We start from the raw sequence: 10,048 nt of genomic DNA on the forward strand, positions 1-10,048 counted from the left end.
TCTAAAATCTTATCTCTCTTTGCTTCCAGTGAGTAGTGGTAGGAAAGGAGTTGTGTGATGTGGCATATCTGTGTGGTTATTTTCTCTCCATAGCCTATTTAAAAATATGATAATGTGCTTTAGGCACATTATGCTGAACACAAGGAGCACCGCATGTAAATTCAATCAACCTAAATTTATGAGCAGTTTTCAAGCCAGGCCATAAAGAGTTTCCAGAAACCCAGCAGAAAAATACAAATAAATGATGCTTTGGACATCTGGTGTGGCTTTAGAGAGGGAGCCATGTTAGTGTGTGCTAGCATATCAGGCAAAAAACATTTTTTTAAAAAAAACAATAAAGAAGTGATTTAATAATGTGCAAAACCATTTTTTATTATTAAGAGAGGAGATTTAGAGCACCTCTAGTGAAGATTATCTTGTGGCACTTCAACCAATGAAAAGACCAGCATGCATTTTTGACATCAAAGCCAAGGGAAATGGATTTTTTCAAGCCCTGGAAGACATAGAGATTATCAGTTAAAAATACAGTGGAACAGAAAACAAATTTGAAAAGTGGCTGGATCATTGTGTAACAAGGGAGTGAACAGTCCTGGCTGAGGATGGGAACAAGGAACCCATTAGTTGGTTACACCTGAAATATCTCGTACAATTCCAATTCTCGTATCAGGGAAAGGATGTTATATGTAGTTTTGAAAAAGAAAAACAGAAAAAGGAAAGAAAGCAAAATTATCAAGGGATGGAGAGAACTTCCTTGTGTTATCGATGTTCGGGGCTGTTTAAATTATGAACGATGAGTGAGGAGGGAATATGAGACAGGGTGCAAAATTAGGCATACTGTGACTCTCTCTCTCTGACTCTCTCTCTCTCTCTCTCTCTCTCTCTCTCTCTCTCTCTCTCTCTCTCTCTGTGTGTGTGTGTGTGTGTGTGTGTGTGTGTGTGTGTGTGTGTGAACTACTGCACAAGTTGCACCGTGTTTTATAATTCCTGTGTCAATGATATCTTCACTGTGCAGGATTCACCTGGACAGGGTAGAAGAAGTTGTGTTCTGTAGGATTTGAAAAGTTGACATTTCAGTGGCTCCATAAAGGGATGACTGCCCTTTATTTTCAGATTTTGAAACGACATGGTGGTTTTGGTGAAACTGAATGGAATTTTATTTCATTTAATTTTCATCCATTGCAGCCTGCTTTGCTCCTCAAGATGAATTATATGCTGTAGCTCTTGCATTAACCCCTCAGGACTGCCAGATCACATCGGAAGGACTTGTTGGTCCTTAACACTTGAAGACAGTTCCTAGGAGAAAAAAAAAAACAGTGCAGACCAAAATTCTATTGGTGTTTGCACAACTTGCATGGCTAATTGACGAGATGCTGAGTCATGTCTTGCTCGTGCATCCAAATTTACAATGGAGAAGTACCCTGCCATCTTCTCAGCTGGCCACGGCAAACTACATGTACACCTGTAGGATTCCAGCCTTAGAATCCTGTCTCACCTTCTAGATCAGTAGTTCCCAGGTAACTCAGGTATTTTTGGACTGCATTTCCCAGAATACTTCACCACCAGTTCTGCTAGCCAAGGTTTCTGGGAGTTGCAGTTCAAGTACACCTGGATTAGCCAAGTTTGGGAACCACTGTTCTAGATGAACAATCTATTATTGAATAGGGTTTTGAAAGCAAAGCAAAGCTTTAACCACTGCATGGCAAAGGGGGTTGAACTGCTGTACTGCAACCACAACTGTGCCCACAAATTCCTTCATACTCAGGAAGGAAAAGATTCACTGAGTTGAAAAAAAGATTGGGGGAGAAATCAGCATTTACAGCTTCATCGATAGCTAGAGCAGCACAGTTATGCCTTTTCGTTTGTTTACTTAATTTCTAATGTTGATCAGACTGGTTTTCGTATTGCTGTTTCCTTCCTTTTTGGAGGCGCTATTATAGGTGAAAACAAAATAAAAATAAAATGGGCCTCCAGATGTTCTTGGACTACAACTCCCAGAAGCCTTCATCAATAGCTGTGCTGTCCAGAATTTCTGGGAGTTGTAGTCCAGGAACAGTTGGGGACCCAATGTTGGGAAGCACTGCTTTCGACCATTATTTTGTTGTTTAGTTGTTAAGTCGTGTCTGACTCTTCGTGACCCCATGGACCAGAGCACACCAGGCCCTCCTGTCTTCCACTGCCCCCAGGAGTTGGGTCAAATTCATGTTGGGCACTTCGATGACACTGCCCAGCTATCTCATCCTCTGATGTCCCCTTCTCCTCTTGCCTTCACACTTTCCCAACATCGCAGTCTTTTCTAGGGAGTCTTCTCTTCTCATGAGATGGCCAAAGTATTGGAGCCTCGGCTTCAGGATCTGTCCTTCCAGTGAGCACTCAAGGTTGATTTCCTTCACATTAAATAGGTTTGTTCTCTTTGCAATCCAGGGAACTCTCAAGAGTCTCTTCCAGCACCACAATTCAAAAGCATCAATTCTTCGGCAGTCAGCCTTCTTTATGGTCCAACTCTCACTTCCAAAAATTGCTACTGGAAAAACCATAGCTTTCACTCTGTGGACCTTTGTTGGCACGGTGAAGTCTCTGCCTTCTAAGATGCTGTCTAGGTTTGTCATTGCTTTCCTCCCAAGAAGCAGGTGTCTTCTAATTTTGTGGCTGCCGTCACCATCTGCAGTGATCATGAAGCCCAAGAAACTAAAATCTGTCACCGCCTCCATATCTTCCCCTTCTGTTTGCCAGGAGGTGATGGGACCAGTGGCCATGATCTTAGTTTTGGTTTTGTTTTGATATTGAGCTTCAGACCAGTCTTGCACTTTCCTCTTTCACCCTCTTTCATTCCTCCTCACTTTCTGCCATCAAGGAAAATGGAGTCAAAGGTAAGGATATATAAACATTCTTTGCCTATAAAAGGGTTGGTGTAATATAAGCAAGCTACCAGCTAGCCAGCTAGCCTGCAAATGCGAGTCAGCTGGCAAAGAGTCAACATAGCCAGCTGACTCAAGAAACCAGGAATGGGGGGAGAGGGGAGAAAAAAAAAACAACAGCAGCAGCACAGAGACACCGTTCCACACAGGCAACACATAGAAATCATGGATTTTCCTCCATATATTTGAGCTGCCAGATGTTTGAGTGTGTGTGTAAAAAAAATAGCATTTTTCCATGTTTCTGTCCAAATGTGCTTCTTTACAAATTGTACAATTTTACAGGTATAAGCGCTTGTATTTCTGAATTGACAAGAGATCTAAGTTCTTATCTGCAATTTATTTTTTAGGTTAAAACTTATAATTGTGTTCAGTCTTCATACATTTTCAGTGCATCCGTGCCTACAATTTTGTTTATAGTTGGAAGACTGATATTTAGGAGTCATTTATGTTGGACTTCTCAAAAGGTGACATGCTTATGATAGCTTCTTGATTTTTATACATAGAAGAAAAGAGAGAAAAAAGCTTGCAGAATTAGACAAGTTGATGTTACCCAGATTCATTTTTCTCTGTTTACTTCACCATGATTAAAAACAGTGATGTATTCTCATCCTCTGAAGAGAGATGGAACATGTTTGGGCGTTTCTGAAGAGCCAGGCAGGAACAAGTAAAGGACTTATAACTGATACCCAGGTGAACTATGATATAATTGTCATGATTATCTGGTTCACACTGATATTTAGCCCTTTCTGGGTAAATGTTAGCTGTGCCAAACAGCACAGGCTCAAAACTACAAAGGGGTGTTATAAAGTTCTATAATTTTCTGTGGATTTTATTTGAGTGTCATACTAATCCCCTTGTCAGAAGAATTGGCTGTAGTGTTTTTAGAAGAAGTAACAACTCAATAACTCACATTTTGCAGCAAGCCGTGTTTGGAGTACAACGACCGAGGACCGTAGATAACGGGCCACATCTCAATAATTCACAGATCCCCCCAAGACGTCGACATGTTCCTGGATCCTCTGCGGTCAAAAAGAGTTTCTGACAAAATCCTGTTCTCATCGGAAGAGAAGAAGTGGTGCAGCATGGTGAAGCTCATATTCCATCCCTTCCCAACCAGTATTAAAAGGCAAGCTTCACAGGACCTGGATTTTGTCAGTTCCATCCCTCCCAAAATTCTTCACTGTGGATAACCTCATGCACGGAACTAAAAAAAGAGAGAGGTTCTCACATTCTGTGAGAGGGTGAGACATTCTGCACTAATTCTGAGAGAAGGGAAGGAGAATTAGAAGGATTTTCAGACAATTTATAGGCAGTGGGAGAAATTGCATTTCAAGGCAAAAGCTGCAAAAAATTATGATGGGTAAAACATCTTTGTTATGTGGACTTAGAAGGAGAGGGTGGGTTATTTTCATCCACTTGAGATAATCTAATTAGGTAAGAATGAAAAAAAATTGCCTGAATGCATTCCTACTTTTGCTTTTCCTTAAGGGATGAATGAAACCCTTTTCTAGGACTGTGTACAGTGGTGCCTCACTTGACGAAGATAATCCGTTCCAGCAAAATCGCTATAGAACGAATCCTCATCAAACAAACTGAAAAAGCCCATTGAAATGCATTGAAAACCTATTCAATTTGTTCCAATGGGCGAAATACCTCAGCGTCCAGCGAAGATCCTCCATAGGGCGGCTGTTTTCCGGTGCCTGTAATGCGAGGAATCCACCCTAAAACACAGCGGGGAGCCATTTGGCACAGCAGGTGGCCATTTTGAAGATCAGCTATCAAGATCGTCGGTAAGCGAAAAATCGGTTCCTGAAGCAGGGAACCAATCATCGTAAAGCAGCTTTTCCCGATTAAAACATTGTTTTGTGATCGCAAAATCGATCGCAAAAACTTCATCGTAAAGCGATTTCCTCGTCTAAGGAGGTAATCGTCAAGCGGGGCACCACTGTAAATATATTTGATGGAGTTTTTTTTCCTGGTTGACTAGAGTTGGAACATTTCCCTATTTTTATTTTTCAGTCCCTCTTATTCAGACGGACAAAGGCAATAGAAGTATGTTCTTATAAGTGAAGTAACCACTTACTGGGATCAGGAAGCAGGAGCAAAGCAAGGACCAGAAAGAACAAGTGGTGGCTCTTCATAGCTATAAAAAGGAAAATGCTGATGTTCAACCGGATCTTGTATATCCCAAGATCTCCTTCCACCAACGATGATGCAAGAGGCTATCTTTGTACCTTTATACAGTCCGTGTAACCTGAGATGTACATTGGATTACAAATGCAGTTGCAGTAGTGCTCACTTCAAAACAAGATTGTTTTGTTTGTTATCATGAGTTATGGCAACCCTAAATGGGAAGGGATGTGAGATTTTCAAGGACGGATTGACTTTTAACACTTCCCGGAGAGTTTTCATGGCCAGGCAGGGACTTGAACCAACATCAGAAGATGTTGGTCCTTGGTCAACACTCTGTGCTACACTGGTTCTTGACATTTTATTTATTTATTTATTTATTTATTTATTTATTTATTTATTTATTTATTTATTTATTTATTTATTTGATTTATACCCCGCCTATCTGGACTACCACTCCACTCTAGGCAGCTTCCAATACAAAATTAAACAATAAAACATAGGCAAGTGCATACTAATTCAATAATAAGTACAATAAAATTAAAAAAATATATAGGGAAAGTAAGAGAAAGAAAAACTAAAGAAGAAAAATAAATAAATTACGAATTGGCTGGAGGGAAGGCCTGAGTAAACAACCATGTTTTGCGGCCCCTACGCTGGGTTTTAAAGGTGCCCAGCGTAGGGGCCGCATGAATCTCCGGAGGGAGATTGTTCCAGAGGCGAGGAGCCACCGCCGAGAAGGCCCGGTTTCGTGTCTTCCCCTTCCGGGCCTCTCTCGACGTCAGGCTCCTCAGCCTCACCTCCTGACTCACTTGGGTGATCCGGGTAGACCTTAGTGGAAGCAGGCATTCCACCAAATATCGAGGTCCTAAACCGTTTAGGGCCTTGTAGGTGAGCATTAAAACTTTGAAGTCGACACGGAAACGAATGGGCAGCCAATAATTTGTTGGGCAGACATAATTTGTTTGTGGTATTTAATCTGCTCTGGGTGGTGATTACACTCTTTTTGAAGTAATTATTGCTCTTTCTAGGAATGCTGTTTGACCCAACTCTACTACCACAAGCTCAGCTGGGTTGACAGCACGGTTAATTCCACCATCTTGGACTCCAGAGTGTTCTTATGGATTTGTATTTTGTGCAGATTTCCACGTTACCTTTTGTGAAATCTGTACCATTTGCCAGATGAAGTTTTCAGCAAGTTAAATCTGAGTAGTTTGTGAAGACTTACCCAGCTTCCAGTTAGTTTTTGGTTTAGAATTCAAAGGATTCAAGAGTCAATTTCTTGGACTCAGGATGGTTTCGGGAGACCTCAAGGGTGCCTGGGACAAAAGGGCTGATGAAGATCTTCCTTACACATGATTTCTCCTTATATAGCACTGGGTAGGTCTTTCTTCCTTTGATTTTTTTGATGTTCACTCAGGCATACCTCTATTTCTGGAGACCATGAACGCCACACACCAAGAGACATTCTGAGCCTTCAGGAACTGCCAATGGGCGTATTTGTTTGCTATTTGTTTTTAGAGACTTTCTTTCCATGTATCATTCTTTTCTAAATGGAACTGAGTGAAGCAAAACCATAATAAAATAAACATTGCTCATCTTGAAGCCCTAAGACAAAATCAGCTGATCAGAACCCGGCAGACATAGAAAAATGGTTGGTTGCTGTAGTGGGAGATTGTTGTTCTACACAGGCTTTGATGATGTTCATTGTGGCTTATCCTATATTCTTTGTGTGAGACAGATCTTTTTCCTTCCTTCCTTCCTTCCTTCCTTCCTTCCTTCCTTCCTTCCTTCCTTCCTTCCTTCCTTCCTTCCTTCCTTCCTTCCTTCCTTTGCTTTCTCCCCTTGCTTCTTTCTTTCTTTTATTTGCTAGAATTCATCAAATTTCATAAAGCCTGGAAGGAAGGAAGGAAGGAAGGAAGGAAGGAAGGAAGGAAGGAAGGAAGGAAGGAAGGAAGGAAGGAAGGAAGGAAGGAAGGAAGGAAAAGAAAAAAAAGACATGAATTAAAATTGTCTGCCATTTTCCAGTGCCTAATTTTATTATTTTGTAATGAAACATGCTGTTTCAATGGCAATGCTTTTCTTCTGCTTGAGTGAAGTCTATGTATCTGACACTGTTTGTTTCCTTCCTGCTGGTTTACAGACTCCAGGAAAAGAAAAACGCTCACTCTGCTCCAGCAAACCACTTAATGACTTTGATATGGTTTCCTAACCACCTAATGGTCAAGAGGAAGAAAGCTGCACATACTATAAGCAGGCTATTGTCTGCTTAGACAGAGGGAGAACACAATGAAATGGCATAAGGAAAGAAAGAATCTGGGCCTTTGACTGGAAGAGAAATGGTGTGTGTACATGGTTCTAAAAGCACTGAAGTGTCCAGTTGTGTTACACAGTTAAGGAAAAGCAACAATATAAGCTTTCCGGCTCCTCCAGGTTGCTCCCTTTGCATTCCTGGTTTCTCTTTGCTTGTGAGCTTGGCCATGAAACCAGCTGCAGGACGCAATGAGTGTGGCTTGACTATGGAAAGGCTTACACATTTTCCTTTACACAAGTAGAGTGATGGTCTAATATGCTCAATGCTCAAAGATTGTTTGATGGTAACAGTTAAAGTTCATGGTTTCTAAGAGAGTGCAGTTGTGCAGACAAAGCACTGTTGTTTTCAAGGATTTCATTTTTATTTATTTAATTTATTTATTGAACTTCTCTCCCGCCCATCTAGACAGGGTCTACTCTGGGCGGCTCACATCAAATAGAATAAAAACAGTTAACATGTAACAACAATTTCACAACCATGAACAATAATTCAAGATGAAAAGATACATCAAGTGGTTCCCGGAGGGAAGGCCTGCCTAAATCGCCAGGTTTTGAGTTCACTTTTGAAAAGCCAACTTTTGGAGATTATTCCACAGTCGGGGGCCCGAATGGAATTATCTCAGAAATTTTCAGCCTATTCTTCAGAAACTGCATACTGAAGATTCTCAGTTCACCTCTTAACCATGGACTGGGCCAGATCACCTCGGATACCTCCACCTCCTAAAGGAAGGGTGTGGCTTCAGGGGGCTTCATTGCATCATCCCCCCATTCCACCCCTGCAATGTTATTCTTTATTCAGGGGCAAGTGCCATTCATGCTTCCTGGGCCTTCCCTTGGACGCTGTCCAAAATGTCCACTGACACAAAGGATTGCACAGCCCCTCTCTTTATGTGGTGTGGTTCCAGTGAACTCCAATACACCAAGATTTGGACAATTGCCCTGTCTCCGTTTCCAGACTCTGCTGAAGGTGCTGTACCTCTAGCACAAGGGAGACCAACATTTGGCCTGCGGATCTGATGCATTCCACATTGGAGTCCCCAATCCCCCTGGAATTGCAATTCTTGCATTAGGAACCTTTTTGGGCTGGGTTGGGGTGTGGATGCTTTAAAGCAGCCCATCCATGACACAAACCCAAACTCTTCCTGTTTTCATTAAAATAGCAGAGAATAGTAATGTCTGGGACTGTTTAAAAAAGACCCTATGGAGACGCCTGGGGGTGGACATTCTCCTCTAGTGCAGGAGCGGCTTGGATTTGGATACCTGAGCACCTTTTTATTCCACATGATCAGTATCCAAGACTCTGCTGTCACTCCTGCTACCTTGTGAGGCAAAGTCAGTGGGAACAGAGGACAAGGCCTTCTCTGTGGTGAACGCTCTTTAGTGGATCTCCTGAATCCTAGTCCCACACTCTTCTCTATTTCACCATAGGGGCTAGGCAAAGTTTGACAGCATAAAAGACAAGGAACACTTTTCTTGGCATTTAGGATTGAGAAGAGAACAGCATCAAGTCTGAAAAATGCCAGTTGAGATCCTATAGGGACCATCTGCTCAATGCTGTAATCCAAAACAAATTGCATCTGACAGATGGTCGTCTAATTTTCTCTTGAGTTCCTTCAGCATTGGAGCACTTTCCACCTCCTGAGGTGATGGGTTCCATTGTCCTACTGCTCTAACGGTAAAGAACTTTTTCCTGATATTAAACCTAAAACTACCTTGAACCCATTATTATCTGCCTTGCATCCTCAGATGGCTGAGGACAGATGCTTCCTCTCCTCTGTATAACAGCCTTACAAGTATTTGAAAAGTCCTCTTATATCTCATCCTTTTCTCGAGACTAAACATGCCCATTTCTTTCAGTCTTTCCTCCTAAGGCTTGGTTTCCACCGCAATTATCATCCTAAAAGGCCTAAAAATATCTCCAAATACCCTTAAAGTTCTCTTAAAATCTCATTAAATAGTAATTTTTGAAAGCAATTAAAATACTTCTCACTCGTAGCGTGACCAGATGGAAACAGAGACAGAGGACTTGTTCCTGAGTGGAGGATGAAATTCAGCAGGTACAGTTTTCATGTAAATGTACAGTTTACATTAAAAGACCTGCTGAAATTTCTCTTCCTTAGCAGCTATTAAAAAAAATGACTGTCTTCTTTTTTTTTTTTTTTTTTTTTGGTCACCCAAAGGATAATTTTCTAACTGCTTGTTATATTAATTTTGCTCTAAGAAGTTAAACCCATTTTTTTTACATTTCTGGCATAAAATAAAGTGTATAGCCGCCCCGAGTCAACTTTGTTTAGAGGGGCGGGGCATAAGTCTAAATAAAGTAAAGTATAGTTTATTGTATAAACTATACACTTTATTTTATGTAGTCTAAAGGTAAAGGTAAAGGTTTATTTTATTTATTTATTTATTTGATTTATATCCCGCCTATCTAGTCGCGGTGGACTACTCTAGGCGGCCAACAACAGAGATAAAATTCAATAACATAAAACAGCATAATTACAACAACAATTAAAAGTAGGGAAACAATAAAGGAAAGAAGAAAATCAAAAGTAATCTGGAGAGAAGGCCTGCTGAAACATCCAAGTCTTTAATAGGTTCTTAAAGGTGCCCAGCGAGGGAGCTCCGTGAATACCAGGAGGTAAGTTATTCCAAAGGCGAGGAGCCACCGCCGAGAAGGCCCTATTTCTTGT

The 10,048-nt window shown here is 41.2% G+C and overlaps 1 long non-coding RNA gene across 2 annotated transcripts; it reads right to left on the reverse strand.

Annotated features, from left to right (window-relative positions):
• Nucleotides 1–452: 452 nt before the first annotated feature.
• LOC144584846 (uncharacterized) lies at nucleotides 453–5,650 on the reverse strand. 2 transcript variants are annotated; one of them, XR_013539323.1, is made up of 3 exons: nucleotides 4,999–5,650; nucleotides 3,826–3,964; nucleotides 453–493 (listed from the first exon to the last, which is right to left on the reverse strand). It is a non-coding gene; the product is annotated as an uncharacterized LOC144584846 (long non-coding RNA). The 2 variants fall into 2 exon arrangements; XR_013539322.1 differs by lacking the exon at nucleotides 453–493 and adding an exon at nucleotides 955–1,293.
• Between the last annotated feature and the right edge of the window lie 4,398 nt (nucleotides 5,651–10,048).

Source organism: Pogona vitticeps, chromosome 1 (assembly GCF_051106095.1).
Source record: "Pogona vitticeps strain Pit_001003342236 chromosome 1, PviZW2.1, whole genome shotgun sequence".
Taxonomy (NCBI): Eukaryota; Metazoa; Chordata; class Lepidosauria; order Squamata; family Agamidae; genus Pogona; species Pogona vitticeps.